We start from the raw sequence: 24987 nt of genomic DNA, 5'->3' as shown, positions 1-24987 counted from the left end.
GTCATTATAGCTACATTTTTCAAGCTGCTAGAAGTTTCCTGAGACTGGGGAAAATGGTTGGCACGGCAGAACATTACAATAGCTTTATATGCAGATAGAGTGCTCCAATATATTTGCGATTGCGAAATCGGCACTAATGATGCAAATATTTTGGCGCAATACGTGGAACTTCACATTTTAACAGGTCTGACTACTTATTAGTGATTGGTGCAGTAAGTATTGTTGTGAACTTGTGACATGACAGCACTATGTCTGTAGCATGTATGTATGGACAGCAGAACCAGCTACACTATATCACTATCTAACCTACACTGACTATCTTCCAGTAACTATCTGTATTATATATATAAGCAAACTGACTATCTAATGTAATGACACAGGAAAGCAGAGAGCACAGCAATAACACTGCTGTCTCTCTCAGATCTGCAAATTACTGCATGCAAGGGTTGCTGGGGAGGTTCTTATATTGTAAGGGGTAGGTAACTTTCCTAATGGTTGCTAGGGATGTTGCTAAGCGCAGACAAATACATTGCAGCCTCCTCATTGGCCCACAAGCAAGAAAGGAGGTTACTGTTGAAAAAAATCATCTAGAATATTCAAAATTATCAATATATATTACTATATTTTAAATATTCGTGAATTCTCGAAGTGCCGATATTCGCGACTAGTAAATTCTATTGTAGGTCTATATTACACATAATAAATAATCAGGTGTAGAGTAGACAGGTAGCTGATGATTGTAGCTGAGTCCTCTGTAGCCTACTAGGTCATTACCATTGAAATTATCTGTTTACATGTGGAATCAATGTCCTATTCTCATCTCTCTATTACTAAGACTCTTTCCAGCAATCTTACTTAAAGAAATAGGAATGCAGGATGTATTCAACGCCAAGGGCAAGAAAGTAGAAGAATCTACTTCTCAAGAAGTAGGAAGATCTCCCTGTCTACAAGTGCAAATATTAGCAAATGAAATGAATGTGAAAATATGAAGCCATCCTGTGCAAACCTGTTTGAGAAAATATTTGAGTCTAAACTAGAAAGGAAACTGCAAACATGATAGGAGTAAATACACTGCCTGTCCAAAAAGAAAGTGACCACCTGTATTTAACTAAGTTAATAGTTATGAGCCTCCTATTAGATAATTACTGCATGGGCAATTATCTTTCAGCTGGCAATAAGTTATTTAACCCCAACTGGTGCAATGAGTTGCTTCTCATTTCTTAAACAACCATGTCGAAGAACACATCTCGTGGTCGTGGAAAAGAGATTAGTCTGTTTGAGAAGGGTCAAATCATTGGCATGCATCAAGCAGAGAAAACATCTAAGGAGATTGCAGAAACTACTAAAATTGGGTTAAGAACTGTCCAACGCATTACTAAAAACTGGAAGGATATCGGGAGACCCATCGTATTCGAGGAAGAAATGTGGTGGGAAAAAAATCCTTAATGATTGTGATCGGTGATCACGTAAACGTTTAATGAAATCAAATCAAAGAAAAACAACAGTAGAACATTTAGTAGTAGTAAATGCATTTCCACACGCACAATGCGAAACTCAAGGGAAATCAGTGAGACAAACCAGAAAAAAAGGCTTCAATTTGCTAGGGAGCATAAAGATTGGACTCTGGAGCAATGGAAGAAGGTCATGTGGTCTGAGTCCAGATTTACCCTGTTCCAGAGTGATGGGCGCATCAGGGTAAGAAGAGAGGCAGATGAAGTGATGCACCCATCATGCCTCGTGCCTACTGTACAAGCCTGTGGGGGCAGTGCTATGATCTGGGGTTGCTGCAGTTGGTCAGGTCTAGGTTCAGCAACAGTATGTGCTCCAAGAATGAGGTCAGCTGACTACCTAAAATACTGAATGACCCGGTTATTCCATCAATGGATTTGTTTTTCCCTGATGGCTCTGGAGGCTCCTGCTCTGGTCGGCTGCAGCATGGGCAAGGTTAAAGCAAGTGTTATGTGCATGTTTTGTTTTTCCTTAAGTCTTCTATCTCTTCCTCATTCCGTTCTTCTTTCCTCACCCCGCTTTAGTGTTTTTCCTTACCCCTTGGCCTGTCTTGTTTCTCACCCCACTCCTGTGTTTTGTTTTTTTCGTCACCCCTTGACTATTTTGTTTCCCCCTTACTTCCATGTCTTTCCACGGTCTCCTGGCACGTTCAGGGCCATTTTCTCCACTTTCTGGTACATTCAGGCTTCATATCCACTCTCGGCATGGTCGCCTGGTCCGCACAGGTTGATCTTGCTACACTGTCTGGTCTTCCGTCACGCCGCTCAGTCTTTGTCTCGTCACGCTGTCGGGTTGCCTGATACGTTCAGGCTCATCTCGTTAATAGTCGCCTGACACGCTCAGGCTTTGTCCATTGTTTTGTCTGGTCGCCAGGTACGTTCAGGCTTGTCTTGTTTTCGGTTCACCTTGCACGCTCACGTTCCATTTTCGTCCCTCTGTATGGTTCCCTGGCCCGCTCTGCCATTGTCTTGTCACATTGTCTGGTCGCCTTGTACACCCAGGGCTCGTCTCGTCAGTTGTTGCCTGGTATGCTCAGGCTTGTCTCGTCTGCCTGCCTTCCCACCTGGTACGCCCAGGTTTCGTCTCGTCACGCTGTCTGGTCACTGTTCCGCTCAGTTTTTGTCTTGTTTTCTTGTTCTCCTTACATGCACAGGTTCCTTTTCGTCTATCTGTTTGGTCACCTGGCACTCCCTATCTTTATCTTGTCATTCTATCTGGCTGCCTGGTACGCCCAGGCTTCGTCTCATCACTGGTCGCCTGGTACACCCAGGCTTTGTCTTGTATCCCTGCCTGTTCACCTGGTACGCCCAGGTTTCGTATTGTCACGCTTTCTCACCTGATACGCTCAGGCTTTGTATAATTTTTTCTGTCCGCCTGGCAGACCCAGGTTTCGTTTCATCTCTCTGTCTCCTTTCCTGTCTCGTCTCTCTGTCTGGTCGCCTGGTACGCTCAGGAATCGCCTCATCACTGGTCGCCTGGCCCGTTCAGGCTCATTTTATCTTCTACCTAGTCACCTGGCACGCTCAGGTTCCATCTCATCTCGCTGTCTAGTCGCCTGGCACGCTCAGGCATCGTACTGTTTCTCCTCGCACCAGGTTTTGTCTCGTCCTTTCTGTCTTTTTCAGTTCCCTGGTGATGGACTGAACGCCCCCATTTCGTCAGCAAGGAACCTAGTGCAACAATCCCTTTCTCCCAATACAGCCAGGAATTGCCAAGCTGGTCTTAAAATGTATCAGGAATTATCCAGGATCCACCCTCAGCGTGGCCTGGACGACATCTCCTACATCATGGCCTTCATCGCCCACTGTCATTTCCAGCTCAGGCTGTCATACAATACCATTAAGTTATACTTGGCAGGCATCCAACACTACTCTATGTTCCGCAACCCAGGCAGGGGTTCCATATTCTCCGTGCAGGTAATCAAAGCAACACTACGAGGAATCCAGAAAAGTAGGGATGACCCCCCCTTCCCGTAGACAGCCTGTATCAGGCGAAATGTTCAGGAAATTATCTTCAGCCTTCGATGGTAACCCTTTTGGGCCCTTCACCAGTACGGTTATCAAAGCTGCCATGTACCTCAGCTGTTATGGCTTTCTCAGGCCAGGCGAGTTTACCTGCATTTCTTTTAGGCGCAACAGCTTGCAAAAACAGCAGTTGGTTTGGTGCAATGACCATTTCATCCTCAGGTTGCTTTCCACAAAAACAAGTCAGTCTGGCCCACCGACTGAAGTTAGATTCTTCAAAACCTCCAATGCTGGTGTCCGGTTCAGGTCCTTAAGCAACTCATGTCCCTTTTACATGATGCACCACCCGATAGCCCTTTGTTGCCTCACCACAATGGACCTTTAACTTCTGCCCATTTCATTTCACACATCTGCACCCTGGCCTCGGGCCTAGGTTATAATCCTCGAGTCATTTCTGGCAATTCGTTTTGTATCGGGCAGCTTCAGCAGCTTCCAGGAATAAGGTCCCGGCACATGTCATCAAGAAAAATGGGGCGTTGGCGTTCCTCCTGTTTCGTGAGGTACATTCCGAATCCCCACATTGAAATTTCTCAGGCTTTGGTAGTCTCGCTCTCTGAATATGATTAAAGTGGTTCACCTTAATCCTGGTCTCCTTGCTTCCATTTTGCCCCCCTTTAGGCCTACCCGCGTACCTGTCTCCAGGCACAAGTCAGCCAGTGTAGGGTCCGGGGTTAGGCACTCTTCCCTGATTCGTTCACAGGTAGCCACGACCACAAATTAGGAAGGCTGAGGTTCAGCCTGCATTTGTGGGAGGGGAGTCTGCCCCATTTATTCACCGGCTCTCTTACCCCGTCACGCGTCTCTCTCGTGAAACCTTCCCCTTTTCTCTGTTGTCCTCATCAGGGTATGCCCCCTTTTAGGCCTACCCACGTACCTGGCTCCAGGTACAAGTCAGCCAGTGTAGGGTCCGGGGTTAGGTATGCTTCCCCAATTCGTTCACAGGTAGCCACGACCACAAATATATATATATACAGTACAGACCAAAAGTTTGGACACACCTTCTCATTCAAAGAGTTTTCTTTATTTTCATGACTATGAAAATTGTAGATTCACACTGAAGGCATCAAAACTATGAATTAACACATGTGGAATTATATACATAGCAAAAAAGTGTGAAACAACTGAAAATATGTAATATTCTAGGTTCTTCAAAGTAGCCACCTTTTGTTTTGATTACTGCATTGCACACTCTTGGAATTCTCTTGATAAGCTTCAAGAGGTAGTCACCTGAAATGGTTTTCACTTCACAGGTGTGCCCTGTCAGGATTAATAAGTGGGATTTATTGCCTTATAAATGGGGTTGGGACCATCAGTTGCATTGTGGAGAATTCAGGTGGATACACAGCTGATAGTCCTACTGAATAGACTGTTAGAATTTGTATTATGGCAAGAAAAAAGCAGCTAAGTAAAGAAAAACGAGTGGCCATCATTACTTTAAGAAATGAAGGTCAGTCAGTCTGGAAAATTGGGAAAACGTTGAAAGTGTCCCCAAGTGCAGTCACAAAAACCATAAAGCGCAACAAAGAAACTGGCTTACATGCGGACCGCCCCAGGAAAGGAAGACCAAGAGTCACCTCTGCTGCGGAGGATAAGTTCATCTGAGTCACCAGCCTCAGAAATCGCAGGTTAACAGCAGCTCAGATTAGAGACCAGAGACCAGGTCAATGCCACACAGAGTTCTAGCAGCAGACACATCTCTAGAACAACTGTTAAGAGGAGACTGTGTGAATCAGGCCTTCATGGTAGAATATCTGCTAGGAAACCACTGCTAAGGACAGGCAACAAGCAGAAGAGACTTGTATGTATTAGGTACTGCGCGACATGTACCCCCTTTTGTTCTCCCTGCCTGTTCGGCACTATAAAGGCCCACAGTGAATGATACAGTAACTCACAGATTTTTAGAATACCTTATCCTGGATGTTCATCTGTGGAGGCTGTTCTTCTGCGTCCTTCTGGCTTTTTCTTTTTTCTCTATTTTCTTCTTTTAAGTGCCGTTCGGGATAGGGAAAGGTTTGGGGGGTTGAACCCTAGTTGTTATTTGTGATTTTTTATATAAAATACAGAGCTTTCCCCGGCCGGTGGCACAGCTCGTGGTTTGAAAGCGCCGCTTGTTCGCGCTTGCACGGAGTGCTGCGTGACGTCACGGTAGTAGCTACGGTGAACCAGGAGGACCAAAAATGCACCAACGCGTTTCCATTAGATCGCTAATCTTCGTCAGGGATGGCTATTCTGGCTCCTGGTACTGCTTTTAAAGGTCCGTATCTCCTCCCTTCCTTAACCCCTTCATCCATGGCACTCTAGTTTGATGTTATTGAAAAGCAAATAATTCTATCTCTGAATTCAGTCCTGAGGGTACTAGAGTGTTTAAATTAAATATCCAATGGCTTTCTGTTCTGGACATTTTCTTGATGTAATCTCCTCCCCTTTTGTCTTTTTTGACCATTTCAATACCACAAAAGGTGGTGCCGTTGTTGTTTCCTCCCAGGCACTTAACAGCTTTATGAATATGGTCACCAAGGACATACGCAAAATCAGAAGCCCCAAAAAACTAAAAAGTAAGAAACACTTAGGAAACATATCCCATGCAGAACGGGAGGCACTAACCAAAATACAGGAAGACCTGCCGACAAAGGCGGGGGTATTGTAATATTGGATAAAGATAAATACCTACAGGAGGCATACAAATTACTAGGAGACAAGAAAACATACAAAATACTAAAAAATGACCCACCAGAAGAGTTAAAAAAGGAATTAAGTGAACTGGTCAAAAAAGGCAGAATAGAGGCCATTCTGAGCATAAAAGAGGCCGAATATATAGCAACAAAACAACCCAGAATTGCGGCATTTTACCACAACCCTAAGATACATAAAAGCACAACAGACCCTCCGGGAAGACCAATAGTATCAGGAGTGGAATGCCTGACAAGCAATTTGTCAGAATATATAGATTACTTTCTACAACCATGCGTAGACCTGCTACCAACACACTTGAAAGACACCCAACATATCCTGAACATCCTAAATTAAGTAAAATGGGAACCAAATTACATCCTAGGCACCCTGGATGTGAAATCCTTATACACCATCATAGAAAATGAAAAAGGGTGCGATGGAGTAAAAACGTGTCTACAAAACCAGGGAATTCTGGCAGACAAACAAATAGACTTCATCGGTGAATGCATCATGTTCATCCTAAAAATAAATTACTTCCTTTTTGAGGACAAGTTTTATATCCAGCAGTGGGGGACCGCGATGGGGACGAGATTCGCACCGGGGTTCGTAAACATATACGTAGGCCAGTGGGAACATGAAGTCATCTACCCCCATAGCCAACTCCGGTCGAATCTTGTCCTATGGAAACGCTTCATAGATGACATTATATTCATCTGGGCAGGAGAAAAGGAAGAACTGAACACATTCTTCAAGGAAATCAACAATAATGAATATCATCTGGAATTCACACCACTATTCAGTACTACCACAATTAATTTTCTTGACCTAACCATCTAACCAAAATACAAACAAAGACATACAACAAACCCACAGATACAAACAGCTTCATCTCCCGTGAGAGCTGCCACCTCCCAAAGTGGTTGGAAAATATTCCAAAGGGGCAATTCATGAGAATCAAACGCAACTGCACAAAGGAAAACGAATACGAAGCAGAGGCAGACAAAATGCAGAAAAAATTTGAAGAGAGAGGCTATGACAAGGAAAAACTACTAACACAGAAAAAACTGATAGGAAAACTTGACAGACAGGAATTAATTCATAAAAAGAAAAAAACAGAAGACAGTAAAACAAAAGCGGGAGTCTTTGAAATGCCACCCATCATCACACAGTACAATAGTCAAGCAGGAACACTGAGAAGGATAATCAAAAAGCACTGGGAAACCTTGAAGGAGGACAAAATAATAGGAGATCTGATCCCCAACAACCCAAAATTTATCTACAGAAAAGCAAAAAATGTGGGAAGTATAATAGCCCCAACCAACAAATGCTTGAGCAAAATAAATGACAACCAAACATTAAATGCGATTTCAGGACAGAAACCTCAGGGAGGTTTCTTTCCATGCGGCAATTGCGGTGTCTGCAAAAAACTAAAAATAAATAGAAAACAGCACACAAACTTGGAAATACAAAATGAATGGACAGGGGACACAGAAACATACAAAATAAAGGATCACATAACCTGCAGAAGTCAGGGCGTAATATACACCATAACATGTCCGTGTAAAAAAACATACATAGGACGCACAAAGAGAACCATAAGCAAAAGGATAGGGGAACACATCTACAATATAGGAAGAAAATATGAGGGTCACCCGCTCTCTAGACACTATAAGGAGAAACACGAGGAAACAACAACGCACCACCTTTTGTGGTATTAAAAAAAAAGACAAAAGGGGAGGAGATTACATCAAGAAAATGTCCAGAACAGAAAGCCGTTGGATATTTTACTTAAACACTCTAGTACCCTCAGGACTGAATACAGAGATATAATTATTTGCTTTCCAATAACATCAAACTAGAGTGCCATGGATGAAGGGGTTAAGGAAGGGAGGAGATACGGACCTTTAAAAGCAGTACCAGGAGCCAGAATAGCCATCCCTGACAAAGATTAGCGATCTAATGGAAACGCGTTGGTGCATTTTTGGTCCTCCTGGTTCACCGTAGCTACTACCGTGACGTCACGCAGCACTCCGTGCAAGCGCGAACAAGCGGTGTTTTCAAACCACGAGCTGTGCCACCAGCCGGGGCAAGCTCTGCATTTTATATAAAAAATCACAAATAACAACTAGGGTTCAACCCCCCAAACCTTTCCCTATCCCGAACGGCACTTAAAAGAAGAAAATAGAGAAAAATGAAAAAGCCAGAAGGACGCAAAAGAACAGCCTCCACAGATGAACATCCAGGATAAGGTATTCAAAAAATCTGTGAGTTAGGCCTCTTTCACACTACCGTTTTTTTTTTCCGTTTTGCGGTCCGTTTTTTGCGTTCCGTATACGGTCCGTATACGGAACCATTCATTTCAATGGTTCCGCAAAAAAACGAAATGTGTTCCGTATGCATTCCGTTTCCGTATTTCCGTTTTTCCGTTCCGTTGAAAAGATAGAACATGTCCTATATTTGGCCGCAAATCACAGTCCGTGGCTACATTCAAGTCAATGGGTCCGCAAAAAAAACGGAACACATACGGAAATGCATCCGTATCCGTTCCGTATCCGTTCCGTTTTTTGCGGAACCATCAATTGAAAATGTTATGCCCAGCCCAATTTTTTCTATGTAATTACTGTATACTGTATATGCCATACGGAAAAACGGAACGGAACAACGGAACGGAAACGGAACCACAACGGAAGCAAAAAACGGAACAACGGATCCGTGAAAAACGGAACGCAAAACACTGAATTCAACATACTGTAGTGTGAAAGAGGCCTTACTGTATCATTCACTGTGGGCCTTTATAGTGCCGAACAGGCAGGGAGAACAAAAGGGGGTACATGTCGCGCAGTACCTAATACATACATATTACACATCATTCACTAGATCTTCAACGGGGGCGATACCGTTGCGGTACCGCTGCGTCAGTTCATTTGTAGTGCAAGCGCCGGTGTATCACTAGTGTTTTACAAGCAGAAGAGACTTGTTTGGGCTAAAGAACACAAGGAATGGACATTAGACCAGTGGAAATCTGTGCTTTGGTCTGATGAGCCCAAATTTGAGATCTTTGGTTCCAACCACTGTGTCTTTGTGCGACGCAGAAAAGGTGAACAGATGCACTCTACATGCCTGGTTCCCACCGTGAAGCATGGAGGAGGAGGTGTGATGGTATGGGGGTGCTTTGCTGGTGACACTGTTGGGGATTTATTCAAAATTGAAGGCATACTGAACCAGCATGGCTACCACAGCATCTTGCAGCGGCATGCTATTCCATCCGGTTTGCGTTTAGTTGGACCATCATTTAGGGTGAGCTGGACCGCAGAGTGAAGGCAAAAGGGCCAACAAGTGCTAAGCATCTCTGGGAACTCCTTCAAGACTGTTGGAAGACCATTTCAGGTAACTACCTCTTGAAGCTCATCAAGAGAATGCCAAGAGAGTGTGCAAAGCAGAAATCAAGGCTACTTTGAAGAACCTAGAATATGACATATTTTCAGTTGTTTCACACTTTTTTGTTATGTATATAATTCAACATGTGTTAATTCATAGTTTTGATGTCTTCAGTATGAATCTACAATTTTCATAGTCATGAAAATAAAGAAAACTTTTTGAATAAGAGGGTGTGTCCAAACTTTTGGTCTGTACTATATATATATATATATATATATATATATATATATATATATATACATATATATATTACATATATATATATATATATACATATATATATATATACTATATATTAGATAGATATAGAGATATATATTCAGTAACCAAATGTCCACGCAATAAGAAAGGACACATTGTAAGGCCACATGTAGATGGTAATGTACTATGTTTTTCAGACTATAGAACCCATCTAGGATTTAGAGGAGGAAAAAATAAATAATGTTTTCATCAGACCCCCAAATCAGCCCCCCAATCTTCATCAGAACCCCAATCTTCACCAGACCTCAGTTTAGACCCCCCAATCTTCTTCAGACCTCCCAATCCTCACTAGACCTTAGATCAGACCTCTAAGTCGCATCAGACCTGAGATCAGACCCCCAATCCTCATCAAACTTAAGATCAGACCCTCAAATCAGACCCTGATTCCTCATAAGACCTAAGATCAGACTCTCAAATCTGATCCCCATTCCTCACTAGACCTCAGATCAGACCCCCAAATTAGATTCCTTATTCCTCATCAGACCTCATATCAGACAAAGTAAATAAATTAACTTACCTTTCCGGTGCTGCCAATTGGGAGATCCACTTCGCTCTTCCTGCACTCACCGGTCTTCTACCAGCACCAAATTGCACTGTGAGCTGATGTTGCACAGAGTCAAGTCATAGTGCGCTACGTCCTGATGCTTACGTAGTCAGGACACAGGGCAATGTGGTACCCGGAGAAGACCAGGGAGCAGTGAATACAGGCGGAACCAGAAGAACTATATTCACCACTTCCCAATTCTACTGTGTACTAATGAGCGCTTCCATAATGGAAGCGCTTATTAGTATTCACTTCATAAGACGCACTGCTATTTTCCCCTCACTTTTGGGGGGGGGGAATGTATGGACCAAAAAATACAGTATTTTACGTGGATTTCCCGCACAGATTAACATGTGAATTTTACTGCGTTGTGTTAAATTTTATCATGGATTTGCCCAAGATTTCACCATCTGCATCGCAAAGGCTGAAATCTGCAGTGAAAATCCACATGAAGAATTGACATACAGCAGTTCTCAAAACCACATCACAGGTCAATTTAACAAACAGAACATTTTTACAGTCTCATCTTTCTAGCTAGCACTGTATTATGCTGCAGATTTGCTGCATTCAATTCTGTGTGGGAAATCCGCATTTAATATGCAACATGTGCATGTGACTTTATTAGGCTGCACTTTTTTTCCTTTCAGTCTGGATTCCAGCATTTTTATGGAAACTATACAGTCAGCCGTGACAGATCTTGATGTTGAGAACAGCAGAACCCGACAGAATCTTGGTGGACTCCATTTAGTGTTTAACACATTGCAGTTTTTGCTATAATTTTTGGAAACATTGTGGCAAAAAATGGCATCATGACAGATCAGGGCTCAATTAAAAGAACCTAAAGGTAAACCTAAAATTGGTGATTCTGTTGTAATGTAATGTAGTTTATTTAACCCTAAAATGGACAAAATATTCTAGATGTCCAACAGTCTCTAGGGTCACATTAGGCTACTTTCACACTAGCATTTTTGCTGGATCCGGCAGGGCTCAGCAAAAATGCTTCCGTTATTGATAATACAACCATCTACATTTGTTATGAACGGATCCCGTTCTATCATCTTTAACATCGTTCTATCATCTTTAACATAGCCAAGACGGATCCATCATGAACTCCATTGAAAGTAAATAGGGGACGGCTCTGTTTTCTATTGTGTCAGATAGTGTCAGAGTTAAAATGGATTTGTGGAATTTAGGGTAACATACAATATAATCCTGGGGCGTATAAAATATGTCAATGTGATTGAGTTGTGGCATGTATGAGCTAATAATTTTTTTATTTTATTATCGTTATTCATTCATTTATGTTTTCAGGATCAAAACTTGAAGGTCAATAGTCGGAATCTGTGTCCAATAAAAAAAAAAACACTCACTTGTCTGCAATCATGCCCTTCCCATGACACTGCTCTGTTCCCAGACACCTAGAGTTCCCTCCAGACTGAAAGTGCCTTGGTCCCAATCACTGGCCTATTTAGTCACATGTGCTAGAATGGTACATCAACAACCATTCTAGTACATTGTGACTGCTGAGGCACTGATTGGCTGCAGCAGTAACGGGGTCATGCCACTTGTGATTTGGCAGGGACCAGAAGCAAACAGGAATTTGGCAGTGGTGCAAGAATGGCAGGCAGGTGAGTGCTTTATTTAAAAAAAAAAATTGGCCACAGGTTCCAACCCTAGGCTAAGGGGTTGATTATTTTAGTTTTTCACAGCCTGAGCGATGAAGGCCTAAGTGAGAGAGTCAGACAAGAGAGCCTTGGATTGAAAGGCTGGTAACTACACAAGAAGTAGGCCTGTAAGGGAATGGTGCGACTTTTTGCTCATTCCTACCAACCTGTGGGTGCTTATGTCCTATTTCTCTTAAGGGGGGTTTCCCTGTTTAAGAGAATGAGTACTACTGAGTATGAATCAAAGGGGCCTTGGAACTATCTCATCATCGGGTGAAACAAATAAAATTAATGCTCTGAGCTAATACGAAAGGACTTATAGTATTGTTCTGTCTCTTGAGCACCAACACCATTGGTCACTCCAGAACTGTGAACAAGAGGAAACTCTTATCATCAAGAAACATCAAGGGCACCTCAACCGACATCAAACAGAAGGGGGTGACATAGTGAGTGAGTACTTTGACCATCATTCTTACTACTATCAGTACTCTTCTCCTCTCCCCTCTCCTGTGGTCACCACAAATACACCCTGTATCACAAAAACAAAGAAAAAAACATTTTAAGATTCCAGATTTTAGGAATACTGCTCATAATCATTTTAGCTCCAATTGAAGTGTGGTCTTTGGATGGTATTCTACCCTAGCAATCATGGCTTGTGAAAAGTAGATATTTTGGAAGTGTTTTGAGTTTTGACAAATTGAAATATGATTTCTTAAAGCCATAGCAGAACAAAGATCAGATATTTGAAACAATTATTTTATTAGCTCTGGAGACATAAATCTGTCAAACATGAAGTCTGGTTTACAAATAAAATAACACGTTCTATAAATACTCAAAAGAGCAAACCGAAAAAAGAAGACTTAACATTAACTACCAATTATATCTTATTGTTAATAGATTTGTCTGCGCAAACAGATGTTTAACAAATGAGCAACGCCATTAATTATTTGTATTGCAACCCTGTCACCTAGAGGCAGGAAATGGAAGTAGCAAACAAACCTATTCAGTAGATTTTAACAAAATACATAAATGTACAGTATACAACTTTATATTAGACATAAAATCAGTTGTTTATATGGATAGATAGATAGATAGACACAGTGAACATCTGTAAAAAGCACCGCATATCAAGACAAGTGGCAGATTTTCATTTCCACTGGGGATGTTCTTTGAGCAGACCAACCCAGAGCAATACTTTTCAATGTAATTAATGTATATATACACATAGGACACATAGTATACCCACTGACAAAAAACTGTTGGAATCGATTTATTCAATCTGCAGGGCTTATGCAAATGAAAAAAACGTGCTGATTGGAAAAATCTATTCTGAAGAATCTTTTTGCTCATCTAGCAGTTGTTGGAATCAAATACATTTTTTATGTGTGAGTTTAACGATGATATACACAACTCACAAAAAGTTAGGGATATTTGGCTTTCGGGTGAAATTTATGGAAAATGTGAAAAGGTCACACTACAGTGATATTACCGACATATCATGAAAGTAGGACATTTAAGTAGAAGCATGCAATGGTGATTTTCTCATCTCAAACAATTTATTGAAACAAAAGCGAACAGCGGTGGGTATACCCCCACAAAAATGCTAATGTTTCAATAACTTGTCATGTGACCTTGAGCATCAATTACAGCTTGACAATGATTTCTCATGCTGCTCAAGCTCCTTGTTAAAGAACATAAAATTGTGCAAAAAGTACTGAAACACTGACCAGTTCGACATGTGCATTGAAAAGTTTAGAGAAGGTCACATTAAGTTCACCTGTAAAGGTTAGAGTGCATTTTAGGTTCATCCTCAAATTTCACCCATAAGCCAAATATCCCTAACTTTTTGCGAGTAGTATATGTAAGTGAGTCCATTAGTGCAAAAGAATAGGTTTATTGGATAAAACTGTACAAATGAGCATCTAGTAACCTGTTGGGCCACCTATTGCCTGGATATGTTTGGGCATGGAGGCATACAGGTTCCATATGATATCCTGTGGCACAGTTGCCCTCAGATGTTCAAGTTTGGCCTGTAAATCCTTCATACTTATAGGTTGTCAAAGCTGGTCCCAAAAATGCTCAACTGGTGGTAAATCTGGTGACCGGACAGGCCAAGGAAATGTTGTGATCTAGTGGAGACATTCCTGGGAAACTATTAGTGCTAAAGTGAGCATTACCCTGCTGAAATATGCCAGCTAGAAGGCATTACATGTGGTTCCAGGATGTCCTGAATATATCACTGAGCTGTTAGTGTCCCCCGTATCACTACTAGGGGTTACTGACAGTTATTTGCAATAGCTAGCCATATCATTACACCAGCAGTTTGGGCAGGGTGTCGCTCTACAGCACCAGGGTATGTAATGATGGTGCCACCTGTGTTTGGATGGTGGACAATGAAAATGTGGGAGCTGCTCATATTTGTCAACAGATCAAACAACCCTGTTTACTAGTGGGTGGGTCTGTCTGAGCACATATTTAATCAGAAAAGTGGAGGATAAACCTAATAAATCAGATTCTCCCCACATTTTCCAACACATTTGAATGGAAGCTTTGCAGGGACTTCATAAAAAATGACAAAAGCAGTATACAGAAGCAATGTATATATATCAGAGATCAGGTATAAATGTTTTAGGCTCTACATCTGTTTCCTTCTCATTGATGTTATGGTACTTGTGGTGCACTGGAGAAGGGAAAAGGGGCAGTAAAATACAAAAATGTTCTTGAGATATGGTATTTCATAAAATGGAAACACTTTTGATTGATCTTGGCAAACATATATTCTGCCTATGTTAAGATGTGGGAGTGCCAAATAAAACATGCATGCATCAGTGATCACGCACCACCGAATAGTGAAGGTATAGGCAAATGTAGGATATACACAATTGCTAGGAGGGTGAATTAGAAAAACAGGGATATAGTTTAAGAGGGAGACAGATGCTGGGTCTCTTCCCCTATATCTCCCTGTATTCTAACTCAAATTAGAACCCTCACTGTATGTCTCTGGGTGTCCCTTAATTGCAGTAGTGGTGACTGCCCAGCTTTGTCAGAGGAAAAAAGCAGCACACACCAGGGTACACACATAAAGTACTTAATCAAGACTCGTCCCGACTGATCCCACTGTACAATATCAGAAAGAATTAATGAACATTTTGCGTGAGGCTGAATCTGAAGGCCTCATCTCCAAGGATGAATTTGAATTCCCCTGAACGGGAGACCTATAGTGTCCTGTGTGAATGGTTTGGGAGAAAATGTGGGCATCTACATTGATCACTTTTTGGCCCCCATTGTTAAAACCTTGCCCTATATATTCGGGACACGGGGGATCTATTGGGCCGTCTAGAGGGTGTCTTTGTGGCGAATGATACTTTACTTGCCTCAGTTGATGTAGAGGCGCTCTACTCCTCAATTCCACATCACCTTGGGATGAGGGCAGTGGAGACGTTTTTGGCTACCAGAGGTCGCCAATTCTATGCACACAATCTCTTGGTCTTAAGACTTTTGGAATTTACAATTACCTGTAACTACTTTCTGTTTGGTGGTGCCTTTTACCACCAGCTCAGGGCACCGCGATGGGGAGCTCATGTGCCCCATCGTATGCAAATTTGTTCCTGGGCTAGTGGTAAAGGACCACTGTTTTTGGAGACCTACTGGCGCATGTGACTGTGAACGTGGTCACATGGGCCAGATTTATCGATTACATCTTTTTGATATGAAAAGGTGATGTTGAGGATTTGACACAGTTTGTGAATATTTTAAACATCAGTGATATTGGATTAAAATTTACATCTGAGATTAAAAAGGATACACTCCCATTCTTGGATATTTCCTTTACGAGAGGTGACCGGGGGAATTACTAACAAAAACCTATAGGAAACCAACACCCACCAACTCTCTTTTGAATTGGGATAGCCATCATCCCCTTCACCTAAAAAGGGGTATGCCCACTGGGCAATACCTGCGGATGAGGAGGAATTGCTCCACTTTGAGCGACTATAAACAGCAAGCAGTTGACTTACGAGATAGATTTAGAGAAAAAGGGTATCCCGAGTCTACCCTAAAACAAGCATATCAGAGAGCCTGCTCAAACAAATTGAACTGAACGCCTTCATCCTAAAAAAGAACAAACTCCAACTAACCTCATACGCCTGATAGTCACCTATGATGGTTCCGCAAAGGAAGTAAGGAATGTAGTATCTAAACATTGGGGAATCCTACAATTGGATCCAGACATCAAACAAGTTGTTGCAGAAATCCCACAAATCACCTACCATAGAGGCCGTAGCTTACGAGACCGCCAAGTCCACAGCCATTTCAGCGAAATCAATGATAGAACAGGATCATGGCTTAAACCGTTGATGGGTTGTTTTCGCTGCAGTGGCTTTGTTGCATGTCCCTTTATCACTAGGGGCCGCAAATTTATGAGTAATGTAACGGGAAAGACTTACACCATCAGGTGTTTTCTTAACTGTTGTTCAAAGGGAGTCATCTATAAGGCAACTTGTCAATGTGGCCTTGAATATGTGGGTAAAACTACCCGGGAACTTCGGAGACGGGTGTCACCGACAGTTCTGTGAGAAGATCTGGCAGATGTTCTTCTCTACCTCTTGTATGATGTTCTTTGTTTTGGTTTCACTTTCTCATCTCCTTTCCTTCTGCCAGGTGTCACTTTTTTAGACTAATCGTCTTCCTTTATATTCCCTCCCATACTGCCTCACTTTGCGGTTTATATTACTTCCTGGATGAAGTGTTCACTGCTGGAGGCTGCTTCTGCAGTTTGCTCAGATAAGTCATTTACTTTATTGTGTTTCCTTGCTGGCTTGATTCTAGGTGACCCTGACTCTGCCCGTATTAAGTGCAGGGAGTCGGTGGTCGTGTCCTCTCACTATTATAGGGTTTTCAGGTGTCACATAGACTTAGGTACGTGGGCATGCAATCGTCTACCATCGAGACCCTTGCATGTGCATAGCAGTCAGGGAGAGCTCTTAGGGTTTTAGGGCTCAACTATAAGCTCCTTAGTTTGGGGTCAAGCCAGTCGCTCGTTTATTCATAAGTTTTAGCTATCTGCAAACTTCACCCATGACATTATAATCCGCCATAACCGTCTTAAGCATGGATCCGGTTTCAGCCTTGATTGACCGCATGCAAGGTCTTTGCCTGGAGGTAGCAGATCTCCGTAAAACTGTGTCTCAGTTTCAGGTGACCGGTTCTGCTGGCGTTCATGGAGTTTGTTCCGAGCCTAAGATCTCGCTTCCGGATACGTTCTCCGGGGGTAGTGAGAATTTTGTTCACTTTAGAGAGGCTTGCAAACTTCATTTTCACCTACTTCCCCATTCCTCTGGTGATGAAGAGCAGAGGGTAGGGATCATCATCTCGCTGCTCAGGGATAACGCTCAGTCTTGGGCCTTTTCGCTGCCGGTGGGGGCACGGCCCCTCCGATCGGTGGATGAATTTTTTGTAGCCCTGATGACCCGGATCGTATTGCTCTGGCTGAATCTAAACTGCGTTTTTTATGCCAGGGTAAAAACTCTGCAGAGATATATTGTTCTGAATTTCGGAGAAGGGCAGCTGATACTGGTTGGAATGATGCTGCACTCCGAAGTCAATTTTGCCATGGTCTTTCGGAAAGATTGAAAGATGCATTCACTTTTCATGAGAGACCAGCGTCGTTAGAGTCAGCAATGTCTCTAGCTGTTCGTATTGACAGGCGTCTTAGAGAGAGAGAGAGAGAGGGGAGACTACTCTTTCCTGTCATATTCAGCCCAAGAACAGTGGGGCTGTCTCATTCAGTGTGCAGGGGTCTCAGTCTGTCTCAATCCCTTTAAGGGAGGAGGTCATGCAGCTGGGTTTGCTTGCCTCTGATAGTAGAGGATTCAGCTCTCAGAGGAGGGTTTGTTTCTGTTGTGGGGGTATAAATCATTTAGCTAATGTTTGCCCCTCTAGGAGATTCATGAAGTTTTCTGAGGTTAATAAAAACAAAACAAAACAAGAAAAAACTCTAAAACCTTTCCATTTGCTACTATTGGCAAGGTTGATGCAGAAATTGAAGGTTTGCCGTTTGCTTGTAGTTCCTGTTTTCTCCTACCTGCCAGGGTGGCGCTAGACAGCAACAACATTGTTTGTGAGATTTTTGTAGATAGTAGAGCAGAGTTAATCTCATTGATAATCAATTTGCAACAACACATGGTTTCCAGGTATGCCCTTTGGAAAAGGATATACCTGTTTTTGCAATCTATTCCGCTCCACTTTCTCAAAGATCGTTAACGGGCATAGTTCACAATATCCGTTTGACTGTGGGTGACGCTCATGTGGAGGATATGTCATGTTTCGTCTTAAGCGGATTACCTACTCCTCTAGTGGTGGGGTTACCCTGGCTCACTAAACATAACCCCACCATTGATTGGCAAGCAAGGCAAATAAATGGTTGGAGTGAGTTTTGCAGAGAGAATTGCTTTACGGCATCTCTTTCAGAGGTTTCTACCAAGACTGTGCCATCAATTCTCTGAATTTTCAGATGTGTTTTCCGAGAGTGGTGTCCAAAAGAAAAAAGATGCTTCTTTAAGACCTTGTCTGGATTTCAGGGAGCTGAACCGTATCACGATTCGTGACCCATATCCGCTTCCTCTGATCCCGGACCTGTTTAACCAGATTGTTGGGGCTGAAGTTTTTTCTAAGTTGGATTTAAGAGGGTCATAAAACCTAGTCAGGGTCAGGGAAGGGGACGAAGGGAAGACGGCCTTCAATACCCGAGGGTCATTTCGAGAATTTGGTTATGCCCTTTGGTTTGATGAATGCTCCGGCCGTCTTCCAACATTTTGTGAACAGCATTTTTTATCATTTAATGGGGAAATTTGTACTGGTGTATCTAGATGACATTTTGATTTTTTCTCCTGATTTCAAGACTCATCTGGACCACCTATGTCAGGTCTTGCTGATTCCGCGGGAGAATAAATTGCACGCTAAACTAGACAAATGTGTGTTTGCGGTTCCGGAGATTCAATTTCTTGGTTTTCTTCTCTCCGCTTCTGGTTTTCGGATGGACCCTGAGAAGGTCCGCGCTGTGCTTGATTGGGAGCTTCCTGAGAATCAGAAGGCGCTAATGCGGTTTTTGGGTTTTGCCAATTATTACAGAAAGTTCATTTTGAATTATTCCTCTGTTGTTAAGCCACTCACTGATATGACTAAAAAGGGGGTGGATTTTTCCTTGTATTAAAGAGAGTTTTGCTTCCGCTCCCATTTTGGTACAACCTGATGTCTCTCTACCTTTTATTGTTGAGGTGGATGCTTCTGAAGTGGGTGTGAGTGCGGTCTTATCTCAGGGTCCCTATCCTGCCAAATGGGACCGTGTGCCTTTTTCTCAAGGAAACTATCCTCTGCAGAGAGAAATTACGATGTGGGAGACAGGGAGTTGTTGGCCATCAAATTAGCTTTTGAGGAATGCGCCATTGGTTAGAGGGAGCCAGAAACCCTATTACTGTGTTTACCGACCATAAGAATCTGGCCTACTTGGAATCGGCCAAGCGTCTGAACCCGAGACAGGCCAGATGGTCTTTGTTCTTTTCTAGGTTTAATTTTGTTGTTACATTCCGCCCTGGGGTTAAAAATGTGAAGGTGGATGCCCTGTCACGTTGTTTTCCGGGAGGGGGGAACTTTGAAGACCTGGGTCCCATTTTGGCTGAAGGGGTGGTCGTCTCTGCTCTCTATCCTGATTTGGAGGCAGAGGTTCTGGCAGCCCAGGCAGAGGCTCCTGAACTTTGTCCTCCTGGGAGGTTGTTTGTGCCTCTCGCTTTACGACACAAGGTTTTTAAGGAGCACCAAAAATACTGTCCTTGCTGGGCACCCGGGGAGTAGAACCACAGTGGATCTCATTGCTCAGAGATTCTGGTGGCCGGCTCTTCGTAAGACGGTTGAGGGTTTTGTGGCAACCTGCGAGACCTGCGCTCCTGCCAATGTCCCTCATTCACGGCCATCGGGTTCTCTCCTCCCGTTACCCATTCCTTCCTGTCCTTGGACGCATCTGTCCATGGACTTCATTACGGACCTGCCTCGTTCCTCGGGGAAGACTGTGATTCTGGTGGTAGTGGACTGTTTTAGCAAAATGGCACATTTCATTCCCTTTCCTAGGTTACCCAATGCTAAGACGCTGGTGCAAGCGTTTGTTGATCATATTGTTAAATTGCATGGCATTCCTTCAGACATCGTTTCTGATAGGGGCACGCAATTTGTTTCCAGATTCTGGAAGGCCTTCTGTTCTCACTAGGGGGTACAGTTGTCGTTCTCTTCTGCTTTTCACCCGCAGTCGGATGGTCAGACCGAACGCGTCAATCAGAATCTGGAGACATATCTGCGCTGTTTTGTGGCGGAGAATCAGGAGGATTGGTGTTCTTTTTTGTCCTTTGCTAAGTTTGCTTTAAATAACTGTCGCCAGGAGTCCTCTGATAAATCACAATTTTTGGGTGCATATGGGTTTCATCCGCAGTTTGGGACATTCTCTGGAGAGGGGTCTTCTGGTTTACCTGATGAGGAGAGATTTTCCTCATCTTTGTCATTTATTTGGCAAAAGATTCAGGATTCAGGGTAATCTGAAGAGGATGAGTGAGAGATATAAGCGTGTGGCGGATAAGAGACATGTGCCTGGTCCGGACCTGAATGTGGGTGATCTGGTGTGGTTGTCTACAAAGAATATCAAACTGAAGGTTCCCTCCTGGAAGTTGGGTCCTAAGTTTATTGGGCCTTACAAGATCTTGTCCGTCTTCAATCCCGTTGCCTTCCGTCTTGATCTTCCTCAGACTTGGAAGATCCATAATGTTTTTCACAAATCTCTATTAAAACCTTATGTCTAACCCACTGTACCCTCCTTTCTGCCTCCTCCTCTGATTATTGTTGATTGTAATCTTGAATTTCAGGTCTCTAGGATTGTGGATTCTCGCATTATCCGCGGTTTTCTTCAGTACCTCGTTCTTTGGGAGGGTTATGGTCCTGAGGAGAGGATGTGGGTCCCAGTGGTGGACATTAAGGCCACTCGTCTCATCAGGGCTTTCCAAGGTTTCATCCTGAGAAGGTGGGCTCTGAGTGTCCGGAGTCCACCCGTAGAGGGAGGGGTACTGTCACCGCCAGTTCTGTGAGAAGGTCTGGCAGACGTTCTTCTCTACCTACATCCCCCAATAAATAAATAGGATGTAGGTGCACTTTGCCTCCTGATTGGGGGAGGGTTTATAACTGTAAATTCTAATGTCTGTGTCACGCTGCCCCGGAAGGAGAGAGGAAGAGCGTGCACCCACTAGTCTGCCACCCACGCCCCTATCCCTGCCTACTTGCACTTACCCGTCCTAGGCAGCGGAGCGCAACTGGGCGGCGATCCCTAACTTGAGTAAGTGCAGGAGGGACAGAGAAAAGCAGAGACAGGCAATGGGCAGCGGGCGGCGACAGGAGCGTACAGCAGTCGAGAAGGGTAAACAAACGAGCAAAGGTCACAACAAGAGGTCACGTCAAACTACAAGGGAGATGCAAAGACAATACCAATAACAAGCCGGAGGTCAAACCTGGAGGTAGCGTCAGCATTCAAGTGAGAAGCAGGAGCGTGGTCAAATAACTAGCCGTCGGTCAAATTCAAGAGCAATGGAGCAGAGTATCAAGAGCCTATATAAACAATATCACAGGCAACCTGTGGCCAGCAGGTTGCCTGCTTATATACTGAAGGGCTAAGTTCATGTGACGTGGCCAGCGCCATATGACCTGTCCCAGGACTGATAGCTGAGTGCAGAGTGTCCAGCTCGGCACTCAGCCCACACAGGTATCCTGGCAACAGAGGACGCCAGCCGCACATAGAATGAGCGTGCGGCTGGGCACGCTCTGCCCTCCATTGCCATGGCAGCGGAGACGCCGAGCGGCTCCCCGCTCTGCATGGAGGGCGCCTCCTGGAGCTGCCGAAGAGGAACAGGATGCTGGCGATGCAAGGGGAAGGACGTGCGTCGCCGGCGTCCTGTGACAGTCTGGCCTTTTCTGTTCGAACTAGCTTTACAGTATATAATTTTCTTCACTGGTTCATTGCCTGTGTAACCTGCCTTTTTAATACCCTGGTTGCGCCTTGTCTGACCACATAGAAGTGATACACCTTTTGTTTAATAATGCTACCAAATATGGTGGATATAGAGAGTTGTGAGTAAGCCCATCTCTATACTTCCCATCTCCCCATAGTTCTGCCCCTTGCGCTGTCTGGTCTGTCTCCTCTTCCTCTGATTGTAGGGGGAAGGTTCAGGCAGCGCAGACACAACTCCTGTCTAGGTTCCGATCTCTTGGTTTTCCTTGGTGACGCGGGGAACATGTGACTTACTGCGTCACTGCCCGCGTGATGGGTCATGTGATTTGGTGGGTGGACTTACCTAAACCCGCACTGATTTAAAGAACGCCAGCACGAGCACTCACCTCCGTCACTGCCACTCGCAGGAGAGGAGCGTAGCTGGGCCATGGACATCGATGCATGGAGGGATAAGTATTTGCTTAATGCAATTTAATATTGCTATCTTCTTTGCTTGTTTGCTTCATTAAACCAGGAAGCGACTTGTATCCTTGAACTGTCTGACTATTACCAGTACTTGTGGTTATATCTGTCCCCTGATGATCTGGCTGAGTGCCATTGAAACGCGTCGGGCAGAGTCTTGATTAAGTACTTTATGTGTGTACCCTGGCATGTGCTGCTTTTTTCCTCTGACGAAGCTGGGCAGTTAGCACTACTGCAATTAAGGGACACCCAGGGACATACAGTGAGGGTTCTACTGTAAGTTGAGTTAGAATATAGGGAGATATAGGGGAAGGGAAGAGACCCAGCATCTGTCTCCTTCTTAAACTATATCCCTGTTTTTCTAATTCACCCTCCTAGCAATTGTGTACTTCCTACATTTGCCTATACCTTCACTATTCGGTGGTGCGTGATCACTGATGCATGCATGTTTTATTTGGCAACTATTTATGGGCCTATTATTTTACCATTGACAATTAAAAGTTATTTTTTAAGGTAATCCCACAATTTCATGTTAGATTTTTAATATTTTTGGGTACCATAATCTGATACACTATTGACTGGTGTTGACTCCGGTTATGTGAATATTTCTAAGATGTGGGAGTGGAATTATTTTTCCTTATGTAGAGAACCTAGTAGGCGTAAGGAGCCTTATATGCCATGTAATGCTCCTTTGGAAAAAAGGTATACAGATCAGCTCTCCATGTCTGTAGGATGTCAGAAAATAGTTAAACAGACAATAAAACATAACTTAGGCTGCAAGCCAAGCCAGACATTCATTTGCAGACAGCTGTTTCATAGTTCAACAACAACCAAAAGAGTATATGTGATTCCTTGAGTAAAATCTGTTTTTATTGAAATTAATTTAAAAAGTGTAATACAAAAGCATATATAGTGAGAGTATCCAATTAGGGATGAGCGAACTCGAACTGTATAGTTCGGGTTCGTACCGAATTTTGGGGTGTCCGTGACACGGACCCGAACCCGGACATTTTCGTAAAAGTCCGGGTTCGGGTTCGGTGTTCGTCGCTTTCTTCGCGCTTTTGTGACGCTTTCTTGGCGCTTTTTGAAAGGCTGCAAAGCAGCCAATCAACAAGCGTCATACTACTTGCCCCAAGAGGCCATCACAGCCATGCCTACTATTGGCATGGCTGTGATTGGCCAGAGCACCATGTGACCCAGCCTCTATTTAAGCTGGAGTCACATAGCGCCGCCCGTCACTCTGCTCTGATTAGCGTAGGGAGAGGTTGCGGCTGCGACAGTAGGGCGAGATTAGGCAGATTAACTCCTCCAAAGGACTTGATTAACTGATCGATCTGCAGCTGTGGATCATTGAGCTGCTGATCCTCAATTGCTCACTGTTTTTAGGCTGCACAGACCGTTTGTCAGTCTCATTTTTCTGGGGTGATCGGCGGCCATTTTGTGTCTTGTGGTGCGCCAGCACAAGCTGCGACCAAGTGCATTTAACCCTCAATGGTGTGGTTGTTTTTTGGCTAAAGCCTACATCAGGGTGAAGCTGTCACACCAAGTGCATTTATCCAGCAATAGTCTGTTCATTTTTTGGCCATATACAAAATCAGGGGCAAGCTGCGCCTGTCACCAAGTGCATTTAACCCTCAATGGTGTGGTTGTTTTTTGGCTAAAGCCTACATCAGGGTGAAGCTGTGACACCAAGTGCATTTAACCAGCAATAGTCTGTTCATTTTTTGGCCATATACAAAATCAGGGGCAAGCTGCGCCTGTCACCAAGTGCATTTAACCCTCAATGGTGTGGTTGTTTTTTGGCTAAAGCCTACATCAGGGTGAAGCTGTCACACCAAGTGCATTTAACCAGCAATAGTCTGTTCATTTTTTGGCCATATACAAAATCAGGGGCAAGCTGCGCCTGTCACCAAGTGCATTTAACCCTCAATGGTGTGGTTGTTTTTTGGCTAAAGCCTACATCAGGGTGAAGCTGTCACACCAAGTGCATTTAACCAGCAATAGTCTGTTTATTTTTTGGCCATATCCCAGTCTAATTCTGTCACTAAATCCATACCGGTCACCCAGCGCCTAAATACTAGGCCTCAAATTTATATCCAGCTAAATCTGTCCCTAGTGCTGTAGCTGGGCGAGTTATTTAGTGTCCGTTCAAGCACATTTCTTGTTCTGGGTTGAAATACAATTCCCAATTTAGCAATTTCATAATTTAGTGGTTCCTGCTATATCAGAGCTATTTGAAATCTATCCCAAAAAGGGTATATAATATTGAAGGTGCACATTGGGTCATTCAGAATAACTTCACACACACCCGCTACTGTGTATTTCCAAGTCTAATTCTGTCACTAAACCCATACCTGTCACCCAGCGCCTAAATAC

The 24987-nt window shown here is 43.5% G+C and overlaps 1 long non-coding RNA gene across 1 annotated transcript in view; it reads right to left on the bottom strand.

Moving 5' to 3' along the window:
• LOC122920486 overlaps positions 1-22620 on the bottom strand; it is a 91933-nt gene extending 69313 nt beyond the window's left edge. The window contains exon 1 of the long non-coding RNA XR_006386921.1: positions 22536-22620. This is a non-coding gene — a long non-coding RNA (uncharacterized LOC122920486). The remainder of the gene's footprint in view (positions 1-22535) is intronic.
• Positions 22621-24987: the final 2367 nt, after the last annotated feature.

The sequence above is a fragment of the Bufo gargarizans genome, chromosome 10, assembly GCF_014858855.1.
Source record: "Bufo gargarizans isolate SCDJY-AF-19 chromosome 10, ASM1485885v1, whole genome shotgun sequence".
NCBI lineage: Eukaryota > Metazoa > Chordata > Amphibia > Anura > Bufonidae > Bufo > Bufo gargarizans.
Note: the sequence above shows the minus strand (reverse complement) of the source record. Positions and strands in the feature narration are given on the sequence as shown.